This window comes from Bos grunniens, chromosome 19, assembly GCF_055505025.1.
Source record: "Bos grunniens cultivar Pamir isolate PY7600 chromosome 19, Bosgru_T2T1.0, whole genome shotgun sequence".
Taxonomy (NCBI): domain Eukaryota; kingdom Metazoa; phylum Chordata; class Mammalia; order Artiodactyla; family Bovidae; genus Bos; species Bos grunniens.
In genome coordinates this window covers 26,219,667-26,236,892 of record NC_141183.1, presented here as the reverse complement: position 1 = coordinate 26,236,892, position 17,226 = coordinate 26,219,667, and positions in this window count along the sequence as shown.

The window sequence follows — 17,226 nt, the reverse complement described above, 5'->3', positions numbered from 1 at the left end:
GAGACTGCCCTTCTAGAGGGCTCTGTGCCTATGCCTTGAAGGAAATGACCATGGGAAGACAAATGTGTGTAAACTATTATCAATAAATAACACCCAGACCTTCCAGCTCAGTTGTGTGGGTTTGTTTTGTTTGTTTGTTTGTGGGAGCCATGGGCTCAGGACAGAACATTCCCGCAGTCTGTGTGCACATTTGTATCACCAGAGAGGACAGACTCTCCAGCAGAGCAGGAAATGCTTTGGTTTCAGAAAATGGTTGCCGTGTGCCAGATCCATCTCCAGCCTGAAATTCATCAGTGGTGTCAAGTGAGGGTTATCATGACATGGGTACTCAGGAGGTGAGGTTGGATGGAGCCTTGTTAACTTCCTTTGTTATCTTTGAGTTGGGAGTTGCAGGCGCATTCACCGAAAGAGGGATTGACATAAAATACAGTGTGCCAAGCCCTCGGTGCGCTCTGGTTGGACTGACACAGTAGGTGGCTTCAGGTGCCTTGCCTGGCATGGGACTATATTGCTTATTCTGCTTTACTCTGCTGTGGAAAGGCCTTGGTCTTTGAAGGGCAGGGGGAGAGGGGACAGGATTGAGAAACGAGCTGTGCTGGTCACCCACCTCATCCTTTCGGGAACAGAACGGGAACAACAGTGCAGTCAGCACCCACACTGACTGTGCTTTAACCTCTGCTCTCGGTTTAATCCCAGGCTCACCACCTGGCCAAGGAGAGCGGCCTCTTCAGAGGACTCTGCAGGCTGGTCTGTGACCTGGATGCTGCATTTCCTCTCCCGGAGTGATAGGGCCAGCTGTCAGCTGGGAAAGGGGACAGATGCACCGATTCGGGGTGGGCTGGGGACTGAGTTCTCCCGGCACTACACCCCGCTCCCCTTCCAGGGCCCCTCCGTGGGGATGACATCCCTTCCCACCACTGTGAGCGTGCAGACAGGAGTGTGATGGGCCCGTGACCCTCAGCCGAACTTCCCACCAAAACTTCATTCTGATGCTGAGCGAGCCTCGTTCAGCCCATCACCTCACCACCTCCCTGGCATCAGTTATCTCGGAATAACTCTTCCTACTTGTGTTTTTTTGCTGTAAGAGTAGCGAGGCCTGCAAGTGGTGAGGTGCCTGAACTCAAAACACGTGGAAGACTGGAGCAGAAAGAGCTTGACTGCTAAATAGGTTCCAGACCTGCTTCCACTCAGCGGCCTTCCTCCTTTCCTGCTGTTTATTGCTCCGACACCCTTGGGGGGGGGGCGGTGCAGGAGGCGCCTCTCTTCCCCAGGCCCTTTTTAAAAGAGCAGCTTGTTTCTTGCATTTGGCAGGAGATTGGATTTCCCACCCAGGTGTGTGAGGGGAGCCCTCCCCAGCTTCTGGGTTCTTTCTGCCTCCAGGTCAGCCCTTCAGCAGCAGGCAGGCCAGTTCCTGCTGATTTTGTCTGTAGCCTCCCTGCCATGGACGGTGCCAGTGGTAACCCGGGGCCTCATTCTGCCTTGACTTCCGCCAAGTAATTCTTTTCACAAATGTTCAAGGGCTGTTAACTGACTGCTTAGCCCCAGCATCCCCTGAAGGCCTCCGGGTTTCTCCAGACACTGCCACAATGGGCTTTTATCAGCTCGGGATTCTCTTGGCCTTGGATCAAAAGCCTTGTCCTGTCCTGTCCAGGGAGGGGGCCAAGCAGGGAGTGTCTTCATCCCTGTCTCCTTTGGTCAGGCTGAATAGTTCGCTTGTTTGGGCCCTGAACTGGGGGAACCAGGAAAGAAGACCCTCAAAGGTTGCTGCATTTTATACAAGTTCTGCTGGTGTAGACCAAAGTGGGAGGAGCTGTGCTGCCCCTCCCATCCCCAGGTGGGTCATTTGAAAGAGAGAGAGACAATAGAATATTGTCCAAGCCTGGTGTAGCAAATGCTCTTCTAATGAGCCAGTGGTCCAGCCATCAGCAGGCAAGAGTGTTTAGGCCCTCCCTGGACCTTTGCCATCTGCTAATACTGTGGGCAAAGCAGCCGGTCGTGACTGAAAATAACCTGGGTGAGACAGTCACAGGAAGCTGTAATTGATGTCCCTGCCTTTCCTGCGCCTCCTGTTCATCCTGCACACTGTTCCAAGCTTCATTTCTCGTTACTAATTTTTATTGGAGTGTAGTCGCTTTACAGTGTTGTAGTTGTTTCTGCTGTATAGCAAAATGAATCAGCTCTATGTGTGCACATCCCAGGTGGCGCTAGTGGTCAAGAACCCTCCTGCAAGGCAGGAGACATAATGAGACAGGGGTTCAATCCCTGGGTTGGGAAGATCCCTGGAGGAGGGCCTGGCAACCCACTCCAGTATTCTTGCTTGGAGAATCCTATGGACAGAGGAACCTGGTGGGCTACAGTCCATACGGTCACAAACAGTCGAACATGACTGAAATGACTTAGCATGCATACATATATATATATATATATGTCCTTTCTTTTTTGGATTTCCTTCCCGTTTTGGTCACCACAGAGCATTGAATAGAGTTCCCTGTGCTATACTGTAGGTTCTCATCAGTTTTCTATTTTATATGCAGTAATGAGTATATGTCAACAAACTTCATTTTTCTAAGTAGGTCTCGTCCCCTTTCTCCTGAAAAACCTTCAGCAGCTACTCCTCCCTTGATTGAAGTGAAGTGAAAGTTGCTCAGTCGTGTCCGACTCTTTGCGACCCATGGACTACACAGTCCATGGAATTCTCTAGGCCAGAATACTGAAATGGGTAGCCTTTCCCTTCTCCAGGGGATCTTCCCAACTCAGGGATCGAACCTAGGTCTCCCACATTGCAGGCAGATTCTTTACCAGCTGAGCCACGAGGGAAGCCCAAGAATACTGGAGTGGGTAGCCTATCCCTTCTCCAGTGGATCTTCCTGACCCAGGAATCAAACCGGATCTCCTGCATTGCAGGTGGATTCTTTTACCAGAAGAGCTACGAGGGAAGCCTCCCTTGGTTAATAAAGTGCAAATACCTTGTTCTGGCATTCAAGGCCCTTGCTGCCTTTCTAGTCCAACATACTTGACTGCTTACTGTCGCATGCCCACCTAGTGGCTCCCATGGGATGGGGAGTGCTGTTTGAAATTGCAAGTGGAGAGGGGCAGCTGCTACTAGCTTTAGGTGGTGGCGAGTGGAGGTGGCGGGGACACTATGAGGCCTACCTCGTATGGGACAGACTCACACGACAAAAGTCCCAAATGTAATGCCAGTGAAACCCCTCTTTGAAAACACACCAAACTGAGTTCCTTGCTCCTGTCTGCATACCCCCCACTTTCACTGCACCCCTCTGCTCACAGCGTCACTTCCTCCAGTCAGCCCTTCCCCCACATTTCACAAGTCCAGATGTCCCCCATCTGTTGTAGCCACGTGTTTGGGAAACAAACTCACTCAGAAGGACAATGCAGATAGTGGAGTGCAGTTTATTACACCGGCGGGCTCAAGGCAGTCTCCTCTTAGCCAAGGACCCTGACCACTTTTTGTGAAAACCTTATATACCCTAAGTGTACATGCCCAAACCCACCTCCCCAGATTCCCTGAAACTAGCCTGAACAAAGGAAAAGAAAGATACAATCAAAGTTAACCCGTGATTCATATGCCTTAAGCCTAGGTAGTTAACAGTGGACAATTATTAATAGGCCTATGGTCATACCCCAATAAGCACAAGATAATTTATGATTCTATTCGGTTACACAGATAATTAGGGTATTCTTTCAGGCTATGGAGAGTCTAGGTACAAACCCTGGGGCTCTTCCATCCGGGGGGGGTCTGGTTTTCCAGTTGGTATGTCGTTTCCATAGATGCTGGGCATATAGCTCCAAGCCCAGAGTCCGGCCCAAGATGGAATCCTGCTTTCAAGATGGAGCCTGTTCTGTTTCCTCCTTCACATCCTCTGAGTGCTAGCTCAGCTTCTTTCTCTAACACACACAAAACTTACCCGATCCACAGTCCCGGGAGGCACTCGTGCTCATTTGGGCTGCAGGTGTGTGTGCGTTTAAGGAGGGCAGGCCCCTTATGTGAGTCAACATTTCCCCTTCCTCTTCTTTCCCCCAACCCCCGTGACCTTTTCCCCCCAAGTTAAACATTCCTGGCTCTTGGTGGGAGTTCCTGAATGTCAGTCAGATGAGATGAAGAATAGACATACAGGACTGAAGTTAGAGGTGAGGTGAGGGTTTTTCCCTAGGTCGCCTCAGGCTGCTCTGAAGCAGGGCTCACAGTCCTGCAGACGGACCCACCCACAAAGGTCCCACCACCCTCTCACTTCCTGCGGCCTGCGTGTGCGGACTCTGCTCTTGCTCTCCTCTGTCCTCCGTTGCTTCTCTCTGGAGCACCTCTTTTCTCTCACCTCCCTCTTTCAATCCCGGTCCCTTTTTGTCTCAAGCCCAATTTAAAATCCTTCTTCTCCAGGAATTTGCCTGTGGCTGACCTCTTCCCACCTCTCTTTACACAGAAGGTCTCTTTTTATTCAAAAGACTTTAGCTCTGGAACTCTGGCAACAGAGGGGTTGAGGATTGAACAAAAAAAGGAGTGAAGAGGCCTGTCCCAGCCGGTAGAGGCTGGGATGCTTTGGCAAGGCCCAGACGCACATGGCTGGAAGAGAGAATGGAAATGTACCGGCCTGGGGAAGCTAGTTTAGATTTGAAAGAGGACGATTTTGCCCAGGACGCTGTGTGGAGGAGGAGGAGGGTATATTTCCAGCGTCCTCCAATCAAGCTACTTTGGAAGAGAGAGTACAGCTAACAGGGCAAGGCTACTTTGAAGGAACTGGAAGCTGTTGTCATCCAGGGAAGATCAGACAAACCACCTGGATTAGTCAGAAAAGCCTTTTATTGATGACAGGCTTGGACCATCTAAATTTGCCTAAATGAGCTGCAAACATTTGGGTCAGGGACTGGCAAAGTCTGGCATGCAGGCCACATGCAGCCCACTGCTTGTTTTTGTACAGCTCCTGAGCTAACAGTGGTTTTCACTGGTTTTCAATGGTTGGAAAAAATCAAAAGAATACTATTTTGTGAAACACGAAAAAGATATGAAAATCAAGCTTCAGTGTTCATAAGTAGAGTTTCATTGGGAAATAACTATGCACGTTTGCACTACAGCAGCAGACTTGAATACTTATAACCGAGATTATATGGCCTGCAAAGCCTGAAGTATTTACTGTCTGTCCCTTTATAGGAAATGTTTGCTGACCTCTGACTTAAGGAGATTAAATAGCCTTAAAGATGGGGTGAAGCCTGAAATTTGGAAGTCTCAGGCCTGAGGGCTTTATGTCAGATACAATGTGATTGTCACCCGAGTCCTCGACTGTGTCCGAGGCTACAGTAAACTGGGAAGCAAAGTAACACGGAGGCCCTGGCACACAGACTTGCAACACTAGCGTCTCCGTGGCTGCACGTGGTTCTGGAATAGGCAGAATGGGAATGGGGAAGGAGACAGATGGGAATTAGGTGACCTCATAGTCACCGAGGGGTCTGAGGATCTCCAGGCCTGGGGTAAAACCACTTCTTTTCCATTTGTCTACCCTCCAGGAGGGTTTGCTGCTGGACTGTCCTTTCCAAGCCAGGCGAGGCCACAGCCAAGGAAGGGAGCCTGGTGCAGCAATGACTTCAGAGATGCGGCCTCTGGGACATTTAGCCGCTGGGTGGGAGAGTCTCTTGGTTAAGATGGTGTCTATCCTGGACAATCAGAGACCCCAAAAGAACCCACAGATGTTCCTCACTGTAGATTGTGCCAACCCTGTTCTCCACCAAACATTCAAGAGCAGAGGAGCTTGCCGTCTCTGGCTAACGGCTTCTTTATCTTACTTGCCTCCGCCGGCCTCTCAGTGGGAAATGCTATTTCCCTCTCCTACGTCCACAACCCTCCAGCTCACTTACCTCCTTTGGGAATTTCCACTGCAGTCACAACAGCACAGAATTGAGCAGAAGGTTTCCAGGGCCTCAGGAACAGCCCTTCATTTGGGGGAGGAGGGGAGGAGACTTGCCCAGCATCCCACAGGATGCAGGTGGTAAGGCCAAGGGTGGAATCTGGCGTCCACCCTCCATTTAGTACTGTTGCCATCCCATCTCTCAGCTTCCAGGATTCTATACCCAGGAGCCCCTGTCCTATAAATCCCTGGCACTCATGGGTGTGCAAGTGCGTGTGGGGTCCTCATTCCCTTTGTGGCCGCACTCCCATCCCCAGCTAGACCACAGCACTTAGGAGGCAGAGACAGCACTTACGCCTTCTAAGGCCCTCATGCCAGGGCACTATATTCAGCCTTGCTGACACTGAAACTCTGAGCTGGCCTGGAAGTCCCAGGTTTCTCACCCCAGAAGACAGCTAAGTTTGTAAAAGAATATGGGTTCTAGAATCAGAAAGATTCGTGTTGGGATTCTGACTCTGCCACTTGCTAGTATGGGAGACCTTGGGTAAATTACTCAACAACTTTAACCATCCTTTTTGTCTCATTAAAACTAAGGACACAAATATCCACATTGCAGGGTTATTGAAGAATAAGTGAGATGACAGATGTGAAAATGCTCAGCACAGGGCTCAGCACACAGGAGATGCCCCAAATCTCCTCGTTCCTATCCCCATTTGTGTTTGAAGGTGCTGCCTGCCTCTCCCTAACATCAGATATCAAAAAACTTTTTTGGGCATCTACAGGCCCCTGATTCAAGGCCAGTTATTGAAGAGAGGGCATAGGGACCATCATGGGTCTGCCCCCGGATTGATTCAAACAAGAAGATGTTGGAGGAGTTGAGTTCCAGGCTCCTCCTCCCCAGAGCCCAGATGTCTTGAGGTAGGAGGCTTGATCTAGCACTCAGAAAGCTGCATTCAGACCTTCCTTATTTGAGATTGGGGGTACAAGTTGGCTGCACATATTCCAAAATGTGTTTCATACAAAGGATTTGCACAAATCTCGTTATATCTCCAAGTCTCCATTTTCCCATCCTTGCAATGAGCGAGTAAATAGCTGTTTGCCCACTGAGCTCAGGGGAGTGTGGAACGTGTCCCCTGGGGCTCCGAGTCCCTCCTTCCCCTGCTACAGCCACAGCAGTGTTGAGTTCAGCAGTCTTACAGGAAGGCCTCAGTCACTTAGTGGTCTTAAAGGAAGAGATCCATGGCTACAAAATTTTGAAATCCACTGTCCTGTGGAAGCTGTTTGAGATGGTAACCCACTCCAGTACTCTTGCCTAGAAAATCCAATGGACGGAGGAACCTGGTGTCCATGGGGTCGCAAAGAGTCGGACTGAGCGACTTTACTCACTTCCATCTCTCAAGTCTGTTTCAGGCCCAGCCCGGCAAGGCTGTGGCCTCCCTTCTCCACCAGGTGGCAGCAACCTGCCTGCTGCTGCAGGTGCCAGGCTGTGTTGACAAGTACAAGATGTTCAGAAAAAGAGCCCAGGGAAAGGACCAGGAGGATGTTAGCACCAGCTAACATTACCCTTAACTAGAGGGTAAGTAAATAGATAGAGGTGACCCTCTGCAGTCAACTTCCTGATATAGAACCCCCTGGGCATCTGTGACTGTAAATATACCAAATGTTCTGCCCAAACCACCAGCCAAACTGGTGCTACCCCTCTCTTTGCCAGGTGGGAGATCGCCACTCGTTCAGCTTTAACTCTTTCTAAAACCAGACAGGCTCTTACTGTGTTGGATACTCAGGCTTTGGCAGCCTGAGGTCAGTTTGGGGGAATTAACCAGTTTTTAATGAATTAGTGAGACACAGAGGAGACATCACATTCTCCTTCTGAGACCCCAAGAGTTTCCTTCCAACTCCCCAAACACTCATGAGGAAAAGCAAAATCAAATCTGATAGTCTTAGGGGTAGTTTGGACTTCCACTGCGTGGATGCTCTGTGAATGAATAGACCTGAAAAGGACAAGTGTCATATGCACAAGCTGGTCCATTTACTCATCCAACAATGATTACTGAGTGCCTACTGGGTGCAGTCCTGGGCTAGATGCTTCGGGGGACCAGAAGATGAGTCAAACACAGATCTTTTGTAAAGAAGTGAGTACAACTTAAGTCAAATGACAGGTGATCGGGTTGTGTGTATTGAAGTCATATTGTGTATCTTCTTCTCCCTTCAGATTTCTGTTTCTTATTGTTTGGTTCGGGTCAAAAGTTAAATGATGAGGGCATGAAATGGGAGGAGAAACAGGGAAATGGAATGGTTAAAAGGAAAACAGAGACAGTTCAAACATTTGCCATAGGAATCCATAAAGCGGAGCATTGAATTGGCTCCACTCTTACCAATGTGTACAGATCTTAAAGCAAAGCATTCTCCCCATCTCCTCTGGTCAATTTTTCTGAAGAATATGTGATCCTAGCTCTACCCTGTTTAATCTTGCAAATGCACGCTGCCTGACTCCTTAAATTGGCTTAAAAATAATACTTATTGCTTTGATATTTTAATTTCATTTGTTTATTTTTTTGGCTACACAGAATGTGGGATCTTCCCCCATCAGGGGTCAAACAGCAGGCGCCCCGTAGTGGAATCACAGAGTCCTAACCACTGGGCTACCAGGGAAGCCTAATATTTTTTATTGTAAATGATACAGAGAAGTACAAAGAATTAAACAGAGTAAACCACAATCCCAGTGCCTATGGTAGTGTTTTTTAAATATTATATTTAATATCGTATATATATATCACTTAAAAATGAAAAAAAGCACAGGAAAATAAATAGTGAACAGTGAATACCTTTCCACCACTTTTCTCCCACAGTTGCTTTTCCCAAAATAATCACTTTTAGGTCACTTAAATTTCCTTTCAGAAAACAAAAAGTCAAGCATTCAGGAGCACATCCATCTCTAAGCCTATATGAACATGTCCTCTGTGGTTATTTACAGAAAAGGGATCATGCTCTTCCGTATCTGACTGCTTTCATTTACTGAACTTATCTTGGACATCTCACCGCAGTAGCACAAACAAATCCACCCCATTCTTTTGAATGGCTGCAGCATTTCCCCTGAATCTATCATATTTTGTTGCCACCAATTGGCTTTTGTATGACTTGGTGGTGGTTTTTCATGTATTTTGGTGTTGCAAACAAAACCACAATGCACACATCTCCATTTTTCAAAGGGTCCAATGATTTCTGCACAAGGTTTCCCCCTAGGGCAAAAGAGATGTGCCCAGGGTCCTAGGAAATAATCTTTGGGGTGGGGGAATGGTATTACTTGAGCCCTTTGAGCTGCCCAGAGGCTTCATTTTGTGAGTGTGTGACTCTAACTTCTTTGGAGAAGTCATTACTCCACCTCCTGTCCCTGCCAAGCTGGCATGGCTGCTACCAGGCTGGCCATCCAAGCGCGGCTGCCCTGGACAGGTCCCTGCTCTTGAGTCCCAGCTGGCTGAGGGCTTGCTGGATTGGTTGGCGAGCTCCCCAGAGCTCTTGGCTCAGGCTGGGGTTGCTCTGCTTAGCTGAGGTTCATGGCTCCATGGTGCTGCTCTGAGATTTACAAACAAACAGGAAGCCAGGCCACTTCCTCCTTGCTGGGGCTGGTCCCCCGTCCTTATCACCCAGTTGGCCCAGCGGGGAAGGGGCAGCCCAGGATTCACAAGGCAGCTGCTGGGCAGAGGTGGTGGGGAATTTTGGTTCCACTCCCAGATGAGCTCCGCAGCCCTGTGCATCTACTCGCCCAGCTGGGACGGCCCTACTGAGAACCAAAGTTAGACTCCAGCCTCTCCCTTTCAAGAAGACTTTTCTGATAAAGCCTTCCCCGTTTGACTCCCCCTTCTTCTTTGATTGTGAGACAGAGTTCTTGTGAACTTCAGTAAGCAGCTCTCTGGGTGTTTGTGGTGGCAGAGCTTTCCCCTTGAAGGCGGCACCAACCTCTTCTGTCTCTTCCCAGCACCTACCCAGCATGGCACTCTGCTCGTGGGGGATGCCCAATAAGTGTCTGTAGACTGAATGACTGACCAACTCCAAAAGGGGTGCCAGGGAACAGGGGAGGCAGGACAGGGTTGTAGTCCCAGCTCATGGTGGAGCCTGAAGGCATCGCTGCTTCGGAGCAGACCATGGGGCAGCTGACCAGCGGGAGTGGTGGGTCAATTAAGAGAATGTGAAGCAGAGAGGTGGTTGGGGCCGAGGCCAGGGATGAGGGCTGCACTCTGTCAGGTTTACAAGGCCCAAAAGCCTATTTCCAATCAGTAGTCAGCCAGTTACTATATAGGTTATACGGGGGGAGGGGAGCTGGAGTGCCTGTTTTTTAAGGAATTCAACTTTTTAAAGCACAGTCAACATAAAAACAGGCTTCCCAAGTGGTGCTAGTGGTAAAAAAAGAAAATCCTCCTGCCAATGCAGGAGACATAAAGAGACGCAGATTTGATCCCTGGGTCAGGAAGGGCCCCTGGAGGAGGGCATGGCAACCCACTCCAGTATTCTGGCCTGGAGAATGCCATAGACAGAAGAGCCTGCCGGGCTACAGTCTATAGTGTTGCAAAGAGTTGGACACAACTAAAAGCGACTCAGCACGCACACACGCACAACATAAAAACAATGCTGAATATACTTTTAATCCTTCGTGGTGACTCAGAGGGCGCAGTGGGATACTGCGCTGCCCGGGGCGGTCCTTACGCCTATCAATTATTTAGAGAACATTAGCCGTGGGCCCAGCAGCCTGCAGTGAGTCACCGTCAGTTGCTTAAAAGAGAATCTCAGCTATCAACTCATTTAGTTGCCACTATTCTCTTATTTAAGAAAGCAGAAACCAAACTTAAAAATAAACAATAACTGGGAAACTCTGAAAGCCCAGTTATCTTCCCTTTGCAGTTGTTTGGTTTTCAAATAAAAGTTTCTCTTTTAAGCACTGGCAGGGCTGGGAAGCCTGAGCAGGGGGTTGGTTGGAGGCTGGTGAGGACAGAGCGATGGGGGACCAGGCTGGGGCTGAGGCGGAAGGTGAAGCAGGAAGCGTTGCCAGGAGGCAGAGACGTCGGCGGACAGCATGGGAGGGGAGAGAGGGGGTCAGAGCCGCCTCTCCGAAAATGCGAAAATGTGCAGACAACACAGACCAGGGACCAGCAGCCCCCGACGCTTCATAATGAGGGTCACACAGGTGGACCGAGAGCTGAACTTGGAGGCCTGGTGAGGCTCCAATGTGAGTGATCCTCACCTGGTTCCACAGCAGCCTCCCAGCATTGCAGGAGGTGGGGGGAGTCAGCTCCCTACCTTACCTGCACAATTTCCAAAGCTTCAGTGAACAGCCCATTTAGGGTGTTTCCTCTATAAGTGGAAAAGGGAGAGCTTAGGGAGATGGCTAAGGGTGAGGGCTGAAGCTGGGCTCAGCAGGGAGGCCACAGACTGTAACCCCCATGGTTGGCAAACCATGCCAGCAGCCCCACCTAGTCCCAACCGGACAGTAAGAGGTGAGTGGAAACCTCAGGTTAAAAATACCCAGTCTTCTTGTAAAGAGAAAGAAGAACAGGAAGGAAGTGTGGGGAAGTAAGGCAGAATAGAAAAAAAGCCCCAGAGAAGGAGAATGAGATGTTAGTAATGCCAGAAGTTGATCAGGTAAAAGAGGTGGGGAAAGCCCCCCAGGTGCCCAAGGGGCCGGTGGGCAGGGTTCAGGCAGACATTCCCAGAGAAATGATTTGGATCCACTGAGACCAGGGCTCTAATCCCCTGCAAAGAGCCTTGGCCCAGGAAATCAGTGCCCCCAGGGACAGTGGGGCAGGGGTGACCAGCGGGAGACTGTCGTGTCTGTCCTTTCCTCTGGGGGGAGAGAGCCAGCTGAGCCACCAGACCCTCAGTCTCTCCCCTGGACAGGGTGGAAGGGGGTTCAACTGGCCTTGGGAACAGCACCCACTCTTCTGGAGGGAAGGGAGAAGAGTGAGAGGGCTGAGTGAGGTGGCACGGCACTGACCAGAGGTGACCATCAGCCCCTGTACCCGGGATCCTGAGTCTGACTCCTGACTCAGCCGCCTACTAGCCCCACCATGTGGGACTGACGAATAACTTTTCTGTGCTTCAGCTTCCTTGTCGGTAAATGGAGATGCCAAAAAGGACAACCTCATGGTGTTGGGGGGAGGATTAAGTGAGCTAGTTTGCCCAAGGCTTCTAGAACAGTACCTGGTACCAAGTATTGCTTTTCAGCATTAGCCACTGGGGCCTGCAGTAGGAGACAGTGTGGGTGATGGGTGGGAAGGAGTTCCCAATGCCCCATGTCCAGGGGACAGCGCTTTGCAGAGAGCCTGCACCACCCCAGGCTAGGCAGGAAGAGGAGGAAGGAGGGGATAGAACTAAGATAGATGTTGCCTAAGCATTCAGGAACCAAGAGGATACAGACAGCCAATCACATCTCAGCATTAAACAAAAGCATTTCGTACCAAGTGCTAGAGTGCATGAAGATGGAGTAACTTCCCTGCTTTCAGTGTTTGGAAGGTGCCGGGTACACTGGTCTTAGAGGTCAAGTAGAGTAAGTCAGCAGGCTGAGAAGGGAGCATGGTATTCAAGCTGTCGCTCCTGGGTGAATGCCTGGGGGTCGGGAGCAGAGAGAGTAGCTGGGACTGACCAGCTTAGAAGGGTCAGCGGGGCCCAGCCATACAATCCTTTGCTGAGAGGTAGAACTTCATCCTTTAAGTCTGAGGCATGTGCAGAGGCTAGGAAGGGAGAGACCCAAATCAGACTCATGTATTTGAAAGAATTCTCTGGCAGAAATGTGGAGGGGAAATTAGAGGGACCAGAACAGTGGCAGGGAGGCCAATTGGTTTATTGGCCCAGCAATGGTAAGGGCCAGAGACACCAAAAGGAGGACCCTTACAAAGTGGACTAATGCAGGGAGGGATAAATTAGGAGTTTGGGATTAACACATACACACTACTATACACAAAATAGAGAAACAACAAGGACCTACTGTAGAGCACAGGGAACTCTACTCAGTACTCTGTAATATATGGGAAAAGAATATGGAAAAGAATGGATATATGCATATATATAACTGAATCACATTGCTGTACACCTGAAACTAACACATTGTAAATCAACTATATTCCAATATAAAATAATAAATGTAAAAAAATTGGAAAATAAAAAAATAGTACAGCATGGGGAATACAGCCAATATTTTATAATAACTATGAATGGAGTATAGCCTTTAGAAACTGCAACTCACTATATTGTACACCTATAACATACAAGGAGGTCAAACCAGTCAATCCTAGAGGAAATCAATCCTAAATATTCATTGGAAGGACTGATGTTGAAGCTGAAGCTCCAATACTTTGGCCACCTGATGTAGAGCTGACTTATTAGAAAAGACCTTGATGCTGGGAAAGATTGAAGGCAGGAGGAGAAGGGGACGACAGAGGATGAGATGGTTGGATGGCATCATCGACTCAGTGGATGTGAATTTGAGCAAGCTCCAGGAGATGGTAAAGGACAGGGAATCCTGGCGTGCTACAGTCCATGGAGTCGCAGAGAGTCAGACATGATTAACTAATTAAACAGCAACATACTAGGTAATATGTTATGGAAAGACCTGAACAAACTTTTGGGCCAACCCAATATAATATTGTACAGCAACTATACAGTTAAAATAATAATAAAAATACTGCTCAAGAAAACAAAAGAAAGTGGACTAGTTTGGAAGGATGGCAAGGAGGAAAGAGAAGAAATGCCCGTGTAGTTTCTAGTCTGAGTGTTTAGTGGTGTCCTTATCAGAGATGGGGAAGAAAGGTAACACAGTAGGCTTGACAGAGGAGGTTTAGGAAGGGTGAGCTTCAGGGAATTGCCTGGCAGCCCAAGGGTTAGGACTCAGCGCTTTCACTGCAGAGGCCCCAGGTTCAATCCTTGGTCTGGGAACTAAGATCCTGAAAGCTCCATGGGACGGTCAAAAAAAAAGAAAGAGAGAGAGAAAGAGTGAGCCTTCCCTGGTGGTCCAGTGATTAAGAATCTTCCTGCCAATGCAGAGGACACAGGTTCAATTCCTAGTCTGTGCAGATGCCACAAACTGTGGAGCAGCTAAGACTGTGTGCCGCAACTACTGAGCCCACAAGCTACAAGTAGAAAGTGTCCGCCTGAAGCAATAAAGACCGAGGGCAGCCAAAAATAAATAACTAAAATTTTTTTAAAAAGGAAAAGAAAAGGGTGAGCGTGAGGTGCCAGAGATAGCCAGGAGGGGCTTGGAGATGGAAGAAATGGTAGTTCAGTGATGGAAATGAGGTGCAGTTGCAGAAGACTCGCTTTAGACTGAATCAAGCAAGTTGGGACATGAAGCCAGAGGCCATGGTAGACACCAGGGGGCTGCTGGGAGAGGCATGGAGGCATGTCAGAGGGACTGACACCAGAGGGGTTGACACCAGAGAGGCTGATACCAGAAGGCTGATACCAGAGGGATCTACACCAGAGTGGTTGACACCAGAGAGGCTGATACCAGAGGGGCTGATACCAGAGGGGTCTACACCAGAGGGGTGATACCAGAGGAGCTGATACCAGAGGGGCTGATATCAGAGGGGCTGATACCGGAGGGGTTTACACCAGAGGGCTGATACCAGAGGGGTTTATACCAGAGGCGCTGATACCAGAGGGGTCTACACCAGAGGGGTGATACCAGAGGAGCTAATACCAGAGGGGCTGATATCAGAGGGGTTGACACCAGAGGGGATGATACCAGAGGGGTTGACACAGAGGGGCTGATACCAGAGGGCTGACACCAGGGGGGTCTACACCAGACGGGTGATACCAGAGGGGTTTACACCAGAGGGGCTGATACCAGAGGAGCCCATACCAGAGGGGCTGATACCGGAGGGACTGACACCAGGGGGCTGACACCAGAGGGGCTGATACTAGAGGGTCTGACACCAGAGGACCTGACACCAGAGGGGTGATACCAGAGGAGCTGATACCGGAGGGGCTGATATCAGAGGGGCTGGTACCAGAGGGGATGACACCAGCGGGCTGACACCAGAGGGGTTGACACCAGAAGAGCTAATACCAGAGGGGGTGACAAAAGAGGGGCTGACAGGGCTCCCCGAATCCTTAGCTCATAGCTCAGTTCAGTTCAGTTCAATTGCTCAGTCGTGTCCAACTCTTTGTGACCCATGAATCGCAGCATGCCAGGCCTCCCTGTCCATCACCAACTCCTGGAGTTCACTCAAACTCATGTCCATCGAGTTGGTGATGCCATCCAGCCATCTCATCCTCTGTCGTCCCCTTCTCCTCCTGCCCCCAATCCCTTCCAGCATCAGAGTCTTTTCCAACGAGTCAACTCTTCGCATGAGGTGGCCAAAGTATTGGAGCTTCAGCTTCAACATCAGTCCTTCCAATGAACACCCAGGACTGATCTCCTTCAGAATGGACTGGTTGGACCTCCTTGCAGTCCAAGGGACTCTCAAGAGTCTTCTCCAACACCACAGTTCAAAAGCATCAATTCTTCAGCGCTCAGCTTTCTTCACAGTCCAACTCTCACATCCATACATGACCACAGGAAAAACCATAGCCTTGACTAGACAGACCTTTGTTGGCAAAGTAATGTCTCTGCTTTTGAATATGCTATCTAGGTTGGTCATAACTTTCCTTCCAAGGAGTAAGCGTCTTTTAATTTCATGGCTGCAGTCACCATCTGCAGTGATTTTGGAGCCCCCAGAAATAAAGTCTGACACTGTCTCCACTGTTTCCCCATCTATTTGCCATGAAGTGATGGGACCAGATGCCATGATCTTAGTTTTCTGAATGTTGAGCTTTAAGCCAACTTTTTCACTCTCCTCTTTCACTTTCATCAAGAGGCTAGAAAACCACAGAGTATTAATATCACAGTTTCCATTGCCTGGTTAAATGATGTTATGGATTATATTATCCAACTTGAACTAAATCAACTTCACAAAGTGGACATGGGAATTAAAATAATTCCCGCAAGGGAGCTGCAGGTTAAAGATCTCTGTAACTCAGCAAGCACTAGCACAACAGAAAGCAGCAGCACGGGTGCTCCTCACAGGAGCTCCTGGTCAGCCCCATCGGGAAGGTAACACAGGGACAAGCTGATCAGGTCTAACACAATGACGGCCAGCGAACTTGCTTTATAATTTGTCATTATCAAGGTCACTGTTTGAAATGTGAATTACACTTCCTACCATTGTTAAAAACAGACCTCACCCAAGTGTATTTTGTGTGTTGAAATAGAATGATAGTGGGTCATGTGTATGATTTGTCAGTGACTGAACTTATGTCAAGCGTGCATTCTCAGACTTTATTACTGATGAGATGCACCTTCTCAGTGTGAGAGCTGTCATCTCACACAGGCTTTGATTTGGAGGGAAATTCTTAAGTCATAAGTTCCAGGTCCCAGGACATGAACAGGTTTCCTACTTTACCAGTTCCACACATCTGCAATGCTACGTATTGCATTTACCTCTTAGAACAAAGGATGCTTGTACTCAAAGTGTGGCCCCAATGGTTCACTTTTTCATTGTCTTGGTCCTTCTCTTCCTTCTGGAGATGAGGGAAAGATTAGTTGAGCTCCCTAGAGAAAAGCATTAAGTAAATACAAGGCGTTGCCGAAGTTACGTTACTGTTAATACTATTCGCAACACTAAACAGGCAGCAGCAGTGAACGCTGCTCCAAGGTGTTCTCATAAGGATCCAGCTGAGAGGGTTCTAAACACATCCAACCACTCATCTCTTTACAACACTTGCATCTAGGGGTCCTGCTGGTGTGAGTCCCATGGGGCATGGAGGCTGCTAGGGTTTAGAAGCCCCAAAGGGATGGGACTGCTATTCTCTGAGGAAGGAAGCGCTCATCTCCTTTGAGCCGGAATCCAAGACCAGACTGGACCAGACTGGCTGAGGAAAGCCTTCCACCTAGTGGCCCAACGCCAGGGAGCTAATGCCGTCCCCTGCCGCTTGAGTACCTGCATCCCACTGCCCCCGAGGAAACTGGGGAGAACACACATGCACACAATTTTATGTTAAAGTAACTACTTTTACTTTTTCAAAGCACGTTTGTGTGGGGAAATTAATAGGATGGGGATGATTATTTCCCACAATTTATGCCCAACACACTCATCGAGCATGTGCTGTATATGCAGGGTGCTATACGAGGCACCAGGAGGACCCAGAGATGGAGACTCCAGCGCACTGATGATTCAGTGAGCGACCTGAGATCTGCACATACCATGGTACAGGCCAGACCCAGGGGCTTGAGGCTCAGACAGAGGAACAAGCGTTCTAAGGTGGGTGGGGAGTCACGGAGGTGATGACCCTGGCTTGGACCTCAAAGGCTAGGAAGGTCTGACAAGGTAGAAACAGAGCAAAT